Source organism: Periplaneta americana, chromosome 10, assembly GCF_040183065.1.
Source record: "Periplaneta americana isolate PAMFEO1 chromosome 10, P.americana_PAMFEO1_priV1, whole genome shotgun sequence".
Lineage (NCBI taxonomy): Eukaryota > Metazoa > Arthropoda > Insecta > Blattodea > Blattidae > Periplaneta > Periplaneta americana.
Window position 1 is genome coordinate 78,373,852 of NC_091126.1, and position 15,438 is coordinate 78,389,289.

At 35.7% G+C, this 15,438-nt stretch overlaps 1 protein-coding gene across 4 annotated transcripts in view; it reads right to left on the minus strand.

Moving 5' to 3' along the window:
• LOC138707810 (serine/threonine-protein kinase NIM1) overlaps positions 1–15,438 on the minus strand; it is a 918,589-nt gene that overhangs the window by 780,729 nt on the left and 122,422 nt on the right. The window lies entirely within an intron of this gene.

The following is a 15,438-nucleotide window of genomic DNA, read 5'->3' on the forward strand; positions in this document are numbered from 1 at the left end:
GTAATGTTAATATGTACGATTCCAAAAGGTATAGGCTACCCATCTGTCATTAAATAATTATCCAACAGGAGTATGTAACACGTTTCCCCCCCTCCGAATGATTCTTCGTCAAATGTTGACATCTCGTGCTGCTATATATTGGGTTTCGTTACAGTCCAAGTTCAGTCAACATCAAAATTACGATACGAACATTCTAGCTGTCATTACAATAGAAATTAAAAATTTTCTTGAAAGCAATTATGGGTTTAATATTATGTGTCAAATAGATACACTATTAGACTTATAAAGTAGTTGTTCACCTGATGATTTTAGTAGATTATTTTACGACGCTTTATTAAAATCTTAGGTTACCTGATGATAGTAAGATATACTATATCATATTTCAGATTGCTCCAGTAACGTCTTGTGACGTAGAACGAATATTTTCAGAGTATAAATATTGTTTTTTTTTTCTGAATATAAAAGGAGAATTTATTTTGGTAAAATAAAAATGTTAATTGCTATTTGTTATAATGAGGCTAGAAACATAATTGTATACTCTGTACGTTATTTTATATCGTCGTTGTTCCTGCAATAACTCCAATGTGACATATTTATCGATTTTCAGATGTTTTCTCTATTAAATAACTTAAATAGTGATACAGCAAATAATAAAATCTTCAATATGTAATATTTCTTTGTTTCGAAAATGTAAGAATTCAGTGTCTCCTATATATGTCTGCCGTAGAATGAATACATGTGTTCTTTCTTCCTACCGAAAAATTTTGTATTTTGCATTTAGGAGTTATTACAGAAACAACGACGATATGTATGGATAAATTATTTTAGTTTGGGAGTTACGAAGTTTATAATTACAAATTAGTTTTTTATATTATTCGTTTATTATTTTCTTGTTCTAAAGCTGTGGACGATTGGAGCAATATTTGGTTACCAACCGGCTGTACATGTTTGTCGTTATGGTTCACTGACATTGAGAGATGCCCTATTATTTTTCATTCGGTAGAGATATAGTCCAAGCTCACACGAATTAACAGTTTTAGTACGAACTTCCTAGCTCTACCTATCATGTAGGTACCCGTCTGAAGATAGGACATGATTCTATAAAGGATTAGGCAGGATGGGCCACCTATCAGCATCGGATTCACAAATTCCATGCATGCCACTGTCGGCATCATCGCATAGGCATATAGGGCGCACAATGGGTCAAGTACATGGATTCGTTCAGGGTACAGCCCTGAAATGCAAGCCAGATCCAGTAGTTGTATTGGGCTGGAATTATTGAACTTCGGAAGATTAGTTGCACGAGAAAGACCTGAAAAAGAATGGTTGAGTTGGAAGTCACAAAATGGGGGAAAGTGGAGCGCAGTTAAATGATAGTCGTTGAAAGGAACTGTTGGAGGAGTTTCGTAGATTTCCTATGCTCAAGGGAGAGCAACAGAAGTTTGCAAGAACTGAAGAGTCGCGTCAGGAGGAAATCTGAATCACGGCCACTTACCGATCATTTGATTAGATTAGATTAGACTTACAAGGGGAGTTCGCAAACAGGAAACGCAATACATCGAATCTCTTACTGAGCTGAAGGGTTTCAACAGTAGGCCTACATACCTACATATTAAGCGTACACGAACTGAAAAATTTTAAATGTATGCTTTTTAAACGGCATCGTCGAAAAGGTTTCAACTATGTATCGTCTACATCCCTTATTGCAAATTAAATTACATACTACAAAGTAGTATGTCTGGATTCTAGGATCGAATTCCTCTCACTTCCATATTTCTCTTGCCATTTTAATTCATCTCTTTCCTGTTTAGCTTCAGTCTTGCTATTGCATTTGCAGTTTTTGTTGATTCGCACATGCCAAACTATGAAAAGTCATAGTAATATTTTTTGTCAGAAATGTGCTTGAACATTTGAGATCAAATACAAATAGAAATTGTTAAGAAAAATGCGATTAATATTTTCTAGAGGAGGTGAGCTTAGTATTCATAAAAAACAAAACAAAAAAGTAAGTCGAAAACATGGTTCTAATTATTAATATCTTCTAAGAAACTACAATGAAATTGGTATTATAACAACAGCATATCTTCTAATGTGGGTTACGACAAAAATGGTCTGATATTTTGAGGGGAGGTAGAACAGAAAATCCATGTGGTTGATAGAAGACGAAATAGGAAATGAAATAACAGACAAATAAGGAATACTGAACACATGGACAAACTATGTAGAAGAGTTATATGAGACAGGAAATCGTCCAGATAAGTTAGCCCTAGAAGACGAAGCAACCTTATGAGAAGACGAAAAGGGATTTTCTATTTTAAGAGAAGTTGAACTAGGGTTTAGGGAAATGAAGAATGGGAAAGCAACAGGAGTTGATGGAATCCCCACTGAGTTAGTGAAATGCTTGGGTGAAGACAAGAAGGAAATTGTATCATTACGCAACGAAATATAAGAGAAAGGCGAAAGGCTCAAAGATTTTACGGAGACAGTGTTGCAGCCAATACCGAAGAAAATTAATGCCAAGAAATTTAAGGAATTCAGAACTACCAGCCTGACATCGCACTCGGCGAAGATTCTCCTGTGAATATTGAACCGACGTTTATATTCTACGATGGAAGGACAGTTGGAAGAAGAGCAGTTTGGCTTCAGAAAAGGAAAAGGTACAAGAGATACAAATGGACTACTACAAACAATCGGCGAAAGATACGTAGAGAAGAATAAAGAAGTGTGTATAGTATTTGTGGACTTAGAAATGGCATTTGACAGAGTGGATTGGAACAAACTGATGGACATCCTCAAGAAAATAAGTGTGGATTGAAAAGACAAGAGGCTGTTCAGTAACTTACATATGAAACAACGATTCAGAGTCAGAATAGAAGAAGAAATGTCTGAAGGAAGTGAAATAGGGAGAGGAATACGACAAGAATGTCATTTATCATCAACACTGTTCAACATCTACTTGGAGGATTTGGTGAAGAACTGTTTTCAGAACATGGAAGGGATAAAAGTAGGAGGAAGAAGAATAAAGTGCATAAGATTTGCTGATGATATGGCGCTGTTAGCAGAAGAGGAGACGATACTAAGGGATATGCTACAGGAGCTAAATGACAGCTCTGAGCAGTATGGGATGAAGATAAATGCAAACAAGACGAAGACCATGGTTGTCGCAAGAAAAATAAAGAAGGTAAACTTGCGAGTTCTAAATGAGACAGTACAGCAAGTGAACAGCTTCAAATACTTGGGATGTACCACAAGCAGTAACATGAGCTGCAGCCAGGAACTCAAAAGTAGGATAGCAATGACCAAGGAAGCTTTTAATAGAAAAAGGATCATCATCTGCGGACCTTCGGAAAAAGTGAAGTGCTTTGTGTGGAGTTTGGAACTGTATGGAGCAGAAACATGGACATTACGACAAAATGAAGAGAAGCGAATAGAAGCATTTGAAATGAATATATGGAGAAGAATGGAGCGTATGAAGGGGAGAGACAAAATAAGAAATTAATTTGTGTTGGAAAGAGTGGGTGAAGAGAGAATGATGCTGAAACTGATCAGAAAGAGAAAAAGGAATTGGTTGGGTCGCTGGGTGAGAAGAAACTGCCTACTGAAGGTTGCACTGGAAGGAATGGCAAAAGGGAGAAGAGTTCGGGGCAGAAGGCAGAAGAAGACATCAGATGATAGACGACATTAAGATATGTGGATCATATGCGGAGACTAAGAGGAAGACAGAAAATATGAAAGATTGGAGAACGCTGAATTTCCAGTGAAAGACTTGCCCATGGGCAGAACACGTATGTATGTATGTATGTATGTATGTATGTATGTATGTATGTATGTATGTATGTATGTATGTATGTATGCATTATTCATAAAAATAAGAAACATCTAATAAACATGAGTCCGAAGACCAATATTTAAAAATAAAACAAGGAACGCGAAATTAGTACTGTAACAACAGTCTAACTTGTAATGAGAGCTATTGTCTCTTTTCTTATTTCAATGCAGTAAACAGGCAGACATAACATCCTCGAAGAGAAACGAGGAGAGCTCATATTACTAAAAGTCATGTTGTTGTTACAATAACAATTTCGTTTTTATTTCTTTAAAAATATCAATTTTAGGACCCATTTCTATTAGACATCTTTTCTCATTTTTATAAATAAATAGACTACTATCTCCGCTCAGAATATTAGACTCTTTTTCTCTTAACACTCTGTATAATAATAAAATCAAAGTTTAGGCGTAAAAACATAGAAAACAAAAGAAAAAAGTCTAATGTTTACTAAGCAATGTTTATTATGTGTTCACGCGGTTAGCAATATTTTCATTCAGTTTGCTTTAACATGGCGAAAATGATATCACTGCTTATGTTTATAGTATTTAATTAATTGTTATTGAACTGACATGTCAGAATAATACCTTCGATCATGCACTCAGCCATCGACGTAGGTACTTGAAGTATGGAGAACGCGCTGGCCAAGAAGTTGGACCAACACTAATCACTATGAATTGGAGAAACAGAATGTAGGCTATGAAATAAAGTACATCACCACAACAGTTCATACTTAGCGAGATAAATCGACAAATGAATCCAGAGAGTATGACAATCGAAAGGAATTTTCATAATCGTGCAACTCGAAGACGAGGACGAATTCAGAAAACTGGGACGGATTCGGAAAACTGGTATTAAAATTTTCGAACTTTACTAAAATTTAATATATTTCATGTGCATAATTCTCGTTTAAAAAGATTCGCAAGTACAGAGTATGAACAAAATCAGCCTAAAAGCTTACGAGAGATCCCTGTACACAGACAGACAGGCAGACAGGAATGTTCAAAACCAATTTTTCCGCATCTAGTATGCTAAAAACGTACATTTTCGTAAAAATCTTGAAACCTACTTTTACACAATTTCAATCATTTATCTAAAGTAATGACGGGGAACACAGTCGACGGACGTGCAGCCAGCCGCTAGATTACAGCGACTGAAGGATTACGAGCTGCAGCTGATGCGTAGCTCATAAAATTAACCACACAACTTTTTATCCCTTTGACTGTGATGCACGTAGAATTGACGCATCTGGCAGTTCATATAGTAATATGAATATTATGTAATATAATGCCTTAGGAAATGTGAGTACCCACATATTGTTTAATTTTATGTGAAATTGAGAGCATTGGGGTTGTTAATGTTATCTTTCTATAAACGAAGGAACAAAACGGTTGCAACTGCAGTCAACTCAAAACCTATCAGCATCCATGCAAGCCATTAGGCCTATATCGACTGTTTTACATGGGCTTTCCTCATCCTTTACCGCAGGCTGCAATAAAATTGACTGCAGTGGCTGATATTCGAACCCGCGATCTTTAGCAGGATATGTCAACCAGACTGACCAGACATATCGCCGTGTGCCTCTGATCCCGTAGCTACAAAACCAACAAATAGTAACGTGTTTTACGCGTTATGGGTGATTCTACAATTAGGGGACATGTTTAACGTCGTAGCTGGAAAAACAAATACGAAAATAAATTTTATCAGTACTAACTGAATTATATTTTGATGATATACATAGCCAGCAGAGCTGAATATTCATAAACAGCTGTTTTCTTTTTACTTATTAAAAAGTTGATGCTCCATGCTAATGAAATTGCGGCCATGCTAATGACTGAATCCTTAATTCCAATGCTGAGATCTTGTAGAAAACCTAAAACTTAATAAAAACCAACCATGTAAAAACAATCACTTATTTTTTTAATATTCATATGTTTCGTAACTAGATTCTGTATCAGTAAAAATTGTTACAATGAATCTCCTGGTAAATGTAATTTAATTTTAATTTAGTTTGTTTAATTTAGGCCAATAACTTGTAAAAATATAAATCACACATGATTCAGTAAAAACTTAATAGAAGTATCATTAGCATGGCAAAGCATCATTGAAAAATAAAATACATCCATGCTAATGACAATGGTGATGTCCATGCAAATGACAAAGTAGTCATTCTGATTTATCTCTTCTAGAAATTAGGTTGTACTGCCCCCAAGTTTGGGCTCTTCACATTGAACATTTCAATAAGTAAATGTAACTTATTATATATCATAATTTTACTATTATTACACTGAATTATACATAGGCCTAGTCCATGCTAATGACAATTTGCGTACTAACCTCAGTTTCTGAAGTAAAAATATTTATAGAAATATTATTCACATAATTTTCATCCATAACACACTGCCACTCACTGTAGTTTAAATTATTGCTACCACACATACTATTAAACCAAAGAAAGAAAGTTACCTTCCTTCCTATGGTAAAATTAAATACATCCATGGTAATGATATAGAACTTGGGGGATAAATTTTAATAGCTCCTCAACGCTCTTTTATTGATGGAAAAATTATTCTTTATAATAAATATTAATAATTATACCTACAGAGTAATTCACGAGGATTTACCGTCCTTTACGGAGCTTATTTCCGAAGACATTCTGAGCAAAAAATGTCATATAAACATAGGTCCTATTCTCAATATTTACAGAATTACGTTTCGTTATTGGAACGCATTGCTGTGAACGGGTGATCTTGGTCAGCGTGCAGTTAGCAACCAGCGCGAGCGCTACGGAAATCAAAGATAGCCGTATGTAGTTACGTAGAGAGACGAGTGCCATTCACAAGCGTGCGACCAAGTGTACTCAAGCGGACGGCGACATTTTTTTAATGTGTTGCAAACTTTCCAAGACTGTAAATTACGATGCAAAATTGAACTGCAAATAATTAAGTCGGTGGAAGTAGTGTGATTTCTAATAATTTTTGTGGTAAGTGCGTAAGAATAATGTAATTTTCTAGTTTAAAATAAGAAAGATGTCTCTACGAAGCAACTAAGGAGTTCACAGCACATTTTTAGCTTCATAATATTTTTCCAATTAAAGAAATGATACTTCTGAGTGGTTCATTCTGTATTTGTATTATTCTTTTACTTTCAAACTAAAGAAAAAACATATTTTACAAACAACTTTAAATTAGTGTAACTCTGAAAAAAATGAGAATAGAAACTATGTTTATATAACTTTTTTGCTCAAAATGTCTTCAGAAATAAGCTCCGTAAAGGACTGTAAATCCTCGTGAATCACCCTGTATATTGAAGTGTACGTTTACTTCAGAAAAATAACAATACATTTGGGAAAATATTTCATTTGAATTCAACAGGCCATATGAGGAACATCCATGTTAATGACAAATTGCATATATAACAATTTTTTCTTTCTATTTTGCAGCAATTTTTTAAGGCAGCTTAGGAGAAACTGAAGGGATTAGGCCTCATTTATGGAAAATTGTTTGAAATTCCTCTGTCAGCACAGTAAACACCTGAGACATGAAACTGTCCCCTAATTGTAGAGTCATTCTAAACCGGTTAGTGATGAGAGCAAAGGTGGCATTATTCGCTAACAACGAAGGGTTAGAAAGTAATTTATATTGATTGACAATCTACTCCTATAACGTAGGTGTGCTGGTGTTCATCTTCACACTCTAATAATACTCGGTATAATCTTTATTACAATTTTGCGTTCCTCCCTTCTTGTTTGAGAGAAATTAGGTTAAGTCCCGTTATATATCACAATTAATCAATCTTCACGTCTTCGGGACGTTCTTAACGACTTTACTAGCAGACTTCTCTAATTTTCGGTTCGAACATTAGAAATCGTTGCCGTCTCACGAATCTCTGCCATTCCAAGAACGTGCCGTAAATATGACACACGGGAATCGCAATTTTACTTCCCTTCGGACGAAAACCGTAATAAGGTTTTTATCTATAGTAATCTCACTAGAGGTTTAGATTTATCTAAACAAAATCAAAACTCGAGTAAGATTTAACTGACTATTACACGATTAGAAGAAAGTATATAACAATTAGAAGAAATAAAGTACTCTAATACAATAAAATATTAATTGACTTACTAAAATACTAAACTGTCTTGAAAATGTATTATTGTACCATCTCATCATTACAAATATTCCGCTAGATGGCAGTAGTATATTATCATAAGCAAGGTCCGTCGATAAATCAGGTCTTCGCACGCTGCCATATTTGAGCCAACTCTTAGGTTTGTTTACATTGCGCTATGGTTGGGTTGTGGAAGGAATGTGTGTTGAAATTTATATATTTCATAAAATAAGTTTCCAAAACTGATATTTCGATAAATTTCGGAGAACGTTCTGCTTGACAACAGCAACCGATGGCGCAAAGATGGCGGACATTAGTGGAATGGGGTGAGAGGACCTGACTAAGGGCTGTTCGATAGCGACATCTAGAGACCTTGATTATGAGCTGTTCTTTTGTTACCAGTTGTGGCAACTATACAATTTTCATTGAACTCTATGGACGATTACTAGTCAAGAAAGCTTTGTTGATTCAGTTTTATTTTTATTAAAACAGTTGCATTCCACTTCAATTATTAATATATATTAAACAATCCCTGATACGTCACTATCCATAATCTCATACAGCAGAAGCTGTAACGTAACCTAAGTAATATTAACAAGATGTTTAATTAAGGGTGATTAAATAAACATAAATCATTTTAAAATGTACAATTATTCAAAGTACAATGTTGGTAAACAAACAAACGCTAGGGAGATGATAAACTGTAGGATAAGGAGCCACGATTGGTTGAAACACGTCGTTCCGTACTGTTTTATTAGTCAAGAGTAGTATGACGTAGTAAAAGTGTAATAGTCGTCCTTAAAAATTCAACACTCTTGACAGGATTTGAACACACGAACTGTGGATTCAATGGAAAGTATAGTAGCTAGCACTGAATTAAAATTCGGGAAGGAGGCTCTACGGCCCAGCACTGCGACCTAGAAGATTATTGCGCTTACACTCCAGTTAGGCGCATTCCCAACCCACACCGTCTGACTACAATAAGGTTCGCTGCGCATCCAGTTTTCGAACAGGCAATCCCACTCGTCCCCTAGACCAGCCCCCTCCGTGCGTCGCCAGCCGAAATTCGGAGAATGCTATGCAATGATACTGTCCGTCCGAGTGGTTATGTCGCAACGGGGGAAATCAAGTGACAGATATTTACTTAACGTGGTCCTTTTCTTTAAATTATTTTTAACAGTTATATAATATTACTTAGACTTCCAATTTCGTACAGCAAATATTTAAGGAAAGAGTTTAACAGTCCAGACACTAGCCTTTACAGAGGGGCTAGCAGAAAAGGGCGGGAGAAACCGAGATGCGACATAACCACTCGGAGGGATAGTAAAGGAATGGAGATCGGGTGGAGTGACGTTGATGCCTAATATGGCAAAACGAGAGAGCCCCAAGAAAAACCCGAACTGCGACCTAGTCCGCAACAAATAATGTAGCTGTGGGTTTATAAGCGAACAAATCCCAGGCCAGATCGGAATTCGAACATGACAAGCGGAAGTTCTGACCAACTCATCCACCGTAGGGATTTAGTAGCTAGCATACCAGTAACATGAATAGTCCATCATTAGTTTAATAAATAGGTCAGGTATAGAAACCTGGACCTTTCGATGAAAAGCCTCGTATAGCTGCCCCATCCTCTACTACGCTGTCGGGGTGGTCGATGGATGGACGTGGTAATTATCAAATGTCGCGAAATCGTTTCACCTCGTGCCCCTCAGTCCACCAGTATTGATTTTCTTTTCAACAAAAATGGGTACGGCATTAGCAAGCGCGTTCCACTTCTCTCCTCATTCATGTTTTTTTTTTTCAACGAAAAAGTAATTTTTCATTTCTGATCTCCATACCATGGCATTTCTAACAAGAGGCTGAAGGAACAGTTGAAAAAAAAAACTTTTTCACCACCCACGTCTACAATAATCGTCTTAATGAATCAAATCTAATAATTGAACATTCGATGCATGAAACTTGCTGGACAACGGGAGTTTGTTTTCCTGGCCTCTCCGATCCAGTACCGAGACAGTCCTTCAGGCTATACGACGCCCTTCGCTACACGCAAGATCGTAATCAACAAAGCATTACATAAACAATACATAACCACAACACTTGATAAATCGTAGTAAAATAAATACAGGAACAAGTAAACAAATGAGTAATTACACCTGCAGAAGAGACCAACAGCAAATGCCCATGGGCAATTTGAAATTATATCTCGAAATAATAATTCCTTAAGCAAAGCATTAACAATATTCTGAAAGACGTATTAGCAACATTGGCTATTTAGAGCGGAATGACGTCGCGGAGTAGTAGTGGATTGATGAGTTAGGATTTTTCATTGTACACTGTGTCTCAAAAGTCATGTTGGGGATACAGAGAACTATATTTTTTAATGAGTAGAGGTAGAAATGTAATATTGGTGCAAGATGAATATAAAACTCTCCAAGTTTTTTGCCTGTAAGTTTGAGGCACTGAAGGAAACAAAAGACGGTAACAATCTAACAAATGTAATAATTTTCATTGTTACAATTAATTATACAATATGGATGTCCAAAGAAGAGTGCAATGCGTTTTGTGGCTGGCAAAATTTGAATCTGTAAGACGTGAATTTCGTCGCGTATTTAACGAAGATCCACCACACGAGCAAACCCATACCTTTTGTCATAATCATCTGGCTGAAGAGCATGTAACAACTGAATTTTATAAGGAGTCAGATGAAGACGTATGAACTCTTGTTTTCGGAAGTCCTAATTGTCGGGCACATTTACGATTACTATGTACTCTGTACAAATGCTTTTCGGATGGCTTTTAGAGTTTCATCATTTGTCGATAGTCTTCCAGTACACTTTTTCTCCAATAGGCTTCCAGTCTCTTAACTATCTCAGCGGTCATCAGCACAGTGCACCCTCGGTCTACCGTCTCTTACCCGCGGATAAGAGACTGCAATATTGTGCATCCGTGAATCCTGGCGGGTATACTCTCTCTCTCTCCACGGCGGTGCATATTCCGATACACTGCTTACCCGTTACCCATTTCAGTGCTGACGACCAATGTCTATCCTAGCGAAGAATGTTACTCTCGTGTCGTGGTTCTTCGTCACAGATTCAAATTTTGCAAGCAACAAAACATATTGCACTTTTCCTTGGACATTCATCTTTTATAATTAATTTTAACAATGAAAATTATTGTATTTGTTTCATTGTTACGTCTTTTGTTTCCTTCAGCACCTCAAATTTACTGTACAGATGAAAAACTCTGATGGTCGATTTCTAAAACGAGGTCTAGACCACGGCCATGGTTTTAAACAATGTTTAGATTTATAAAACAAGGTCTTATTTTTTCTGAGCCATGGCTGGAAACTATGGTCTGAAGCAGAGACTATGGCTGGGATAGGTTTAAAACCACGGCTTCATGTACACAAGATGAATGTAATAGATCAGCTGGATGATTATCAAAGGAACATTTTCGTCCTATGAGCATTAAATTCCGGATTAGAGTGATGAGCAGGCTTCGAGACTTTGGACCCGATACAATAAGTTTACTGTGCTTGTACTATAGGTTTTTGACTCGCTGCAGGTAGTGAAAGGTAGAGATGTGTTGAGGTAACAACGTTGCTATTTAGAATAGAGTACGGTAGTATGGGGAAACGCACACATATGTACATTCTAAAAGTAAATATACATTACACAATGACAATGTCAAAAGAATGTGAAAAGCATTTATTCTCCTGTATTTTATAGGCATTTGTGTTTAATTATACACAGTGTTAATGGTGGAAATAAACATGTAGCAATTTTAATTTCTTCATTTATCCTATTGGTCGTCTTTAGGAAGTGCAGTTACAGCACCGAATTGCAATGTACTACAAGATACATTTTCAGTGTCTCAAACGTAAATCTTTTTCAGTTTTCTACCAAACACAGTTTGTACTGTGAAAAGATGCACTCTACGTCGCATGACTTTATAGGGGCAAAACGAAAAAACCTAACATCATTGTAGTCTCTAAGAGACAGTCCTTCATTCTCGGGTGACTATGTCCACTAATTTGCTGCTTATACTCGTATTACACAATGTTTCATATCCGTTATTTTTACATAAAATTGATTTCCACTTCTATTTTACACGTTCAGTAACCGGTGTACTTGATGTCCCATTAATTCTCTGTGTCATTTCCTCAATCAATTTGAGGGCTTCCGGCATCTCTTGCTCTGACTTTTCTAACCGTGTAATAGTTTCAGACACGGTTTTAAAATAGGTTTGTATGAAAACCAAATTATTCGTCAGAACCTTCAAATCCAGAGTGTTTTCCTTTGCGTATTTGTTGTCATTCATTCTACAGTACCCCCACCCACTGTACGCTTTACCACTATAAGTTACTCAGTACGCCGTTATGCAGATTTCCCACTGAACTGCTCTATCGGGTCCGAAGTCTCGAAGCCTGGTGATGAGAGACAGGAATAATCCTATATAAGTATGTAACGACGATAATTTTAGGCGAATATTTCGATTTTGGAAGGAATCAACTAGGGCTGGGGACGGAGTGGTTCGGTTCGGAGCAGTTACTGTGACGTCATTACTCGATTGAACCGAGTACAGCACCGAGTACAAATTTGTGGCGGCAGATTTAAAAATTAGATAGATTGAGTCGATTTTAGAACTTACTTTGAAAGTAAAACCAAGCGTGTTTTAAAAGCGTTGTAGTAAAACGCTTTCGCTTTGCCAATTGACGAGAAAAAAGTGCTGCTCTTCATTGCAAAATGGCGGTTGCAAATTTAATTTGCGTGATTGCAACTATTTGCGGAGTTACTTTGTATGAAAGGCCTATTTAAATTTCAGTGTTGTTATATATGACAGACGAAATAAAATTGATAAAATAATTTATAATAATAACAGCTAATAAGTTAACATGTGAGGTAAACGTTAAACGCTGCAGCTAAGTAAAAAAGAAAATAGAAAGAAACGGGCTCCATTAAGCGCTGCCTAACACACAGAATTATTTACTATTACGAAAAGTAGATAAAATACTCAATAAAACGTGGAATCTTAAACTGAAGAACATAATGTGTATTCATTTTATAACATTACTAACCTTCAATACAACCATGTTCTCTTTGGTGAAGAGTAATATTATTGATAAATTAAAATAATTAGGTAACATAATTTGCAGAATTAAGTACAAATAAAATGATGACACAAATCCAATAAACACATACAGAAGAAAAATATAATGCACTTCCTTTTTTAACATATTTTACTATTAATCAAACATTCTAATATAATAATAATAATAATAATAATAATAATAATAATAATAACAACAACAATACCTTTGGCTTTTAAGGAACCCGGAGGTTCATTGCCGCCCTCACATTAGCCCGCCATCGGTCCCTATCCTGAGCAAGGTTAATTCAGTCTCTATATCATATCCCACCTCCCTCAAATACATTTCAATATTGTCCTCCCATTTACGTCTCGGCCTCCTCAAAGGTCTTATTTCCTCTTGCCCCTCAACTAACACTCCATATGCATTTCTGGATTCGCCCATACGTGCTACATGCCCTGCCCATCTCAAACGTCTGGATTTAATGTTACTAATTATGTCAGGTGAAGAATAAAATGCATGCAGTTCTGCGTTATGTAACTTTCTCCATTCTGCTGTAACTTCATCCCTCTTAGCCCCAAATATTTTCCTAAGCATCTTATTCCCAAACACACTTAACCTCTGTTCCTCTCTCAAAGTGAGATTCCAAGTTTCACAACCATATAGAAGAACCAGTAATATAATTGTTTTATAAATTCTAACTTTCAGCTTTTCTCAGAGCAGCCTGGATGATAAAAGTTTCTCAACCGAATAATAACACTCATTTGCCATATTTATTCTGCGTTTAATTTCCTCCCGAGTGTCATTTATATTTGTTACTGTTTCTCCAAGATATTTGAATTTTTCCAGCTCTTCAAAGGATAAATTTCCACCTTTTATATTTCCATTTCGAACAATATTCTCGTCACGAGACAAAATCATATACTTTTTCTTTTCGGGATTTACTTTCACACCTATCTCTTTACTTGCATCAAGTAAAATTCCCGTGTTTTCCCTAATTTTTTGTGGATTTTCTCCTAATATACTCACGTCATCCGCATAAACAAGGAGCTGATTTAACCCGTTCAATTCCATACTTTCTCCGTTATTATTATTATTATTATTATTATTATTATTATTATTATTATTACTACTATTATTGTTACTACTATTATTATTATTACTATTATTATTACTATTATTATTACTATTATTATTATTATTATTATTATTATTATTTACAGTAATATGTTCAGACTGTCAGTGTTCATTAGGCCCACTTGGCAGGTCATATAATAGGATGAACTCCTCTTCAATACTAGAAACATTTCAGCCCGCCTTGGGGATAAAGAATTTGTAATTTGTCCTGCAGCAGAAAATATTTAAATACAACAGTACCTACGTGGTTGTCTGCTAGAATTAAGTAAAACACGCGAACTCTGTTTGAACTGACCGGTAACGGCTACGGTTAACCGAGTAACTTCGGTGCTCCGCTGCCAAGCACATAAACCGATGGAACCGAGTAACTCAACAGTTCTACTCGCTCCATCCCCAGCTCTAGAATCAACGCAAAATTTAACAAGAATGCTAAATAATAATATTCAACAAAATGCAAGAGGTGGCAGGTTGACCATCTTATTACACCACCTTGTTGCTTTGAGGGAAGTAAGATATAATATTTTATATTAATTATACCTTTATGTCTATTCGATGGCATAACTTAATTCTTAGTCTTTACAGTAATTTTGGACATTTTATTTAATACTCGAAATTAATGTCAGCCCACAAGAATATGAAGTCAACTTCATTTTGTCTTTTTATTTTAGTTTTATACTACTGGGGCTTTCCACGTAGTACTTATAATCTTTGATAATCACATATTACATTTTAGTTTCAATTGAAATTTTAATCCAGTTAACATTTAGGTTACTAGTCTAATTACTTAGAACTGGGTTTTCAAGTAGTTAATGTTGTTAGTAGTAGTTATGAACAAACTACAACTACATACATGCTCGACTTGTACTAATTATTTGGTCAATAATATTTTATTTTCATTATGGCATCTAAAACTCCGTTTCCTATTAAATAGTAAGTAATGCTAGTAGGCTATTTTAAAAGCATATTATATTTATATTCTGTAAATTGGTAAATATAACAATAACTTATATATAATAGTTGAGAAAAAAAGAATGTAGCCAACTGCAATTCAATAAAAATATTCTTCCCGATGTTCATTTGTTATCTAATATCGACTGTTTATCGGGAATACAAATCTATTCTTAGCTGCGTTACCATATATAAAACCCACAAACCTCGGTTTTTTTCCTCAAGGCGTGTCGTTTTAGAAATCGCACGAGGATTCAGTTCTCGGTCGCGGTTTAAAAGCCAGGGTTTGGAACCACGATTTCGTTCGTGTTTTAGAAATCGACCCTGA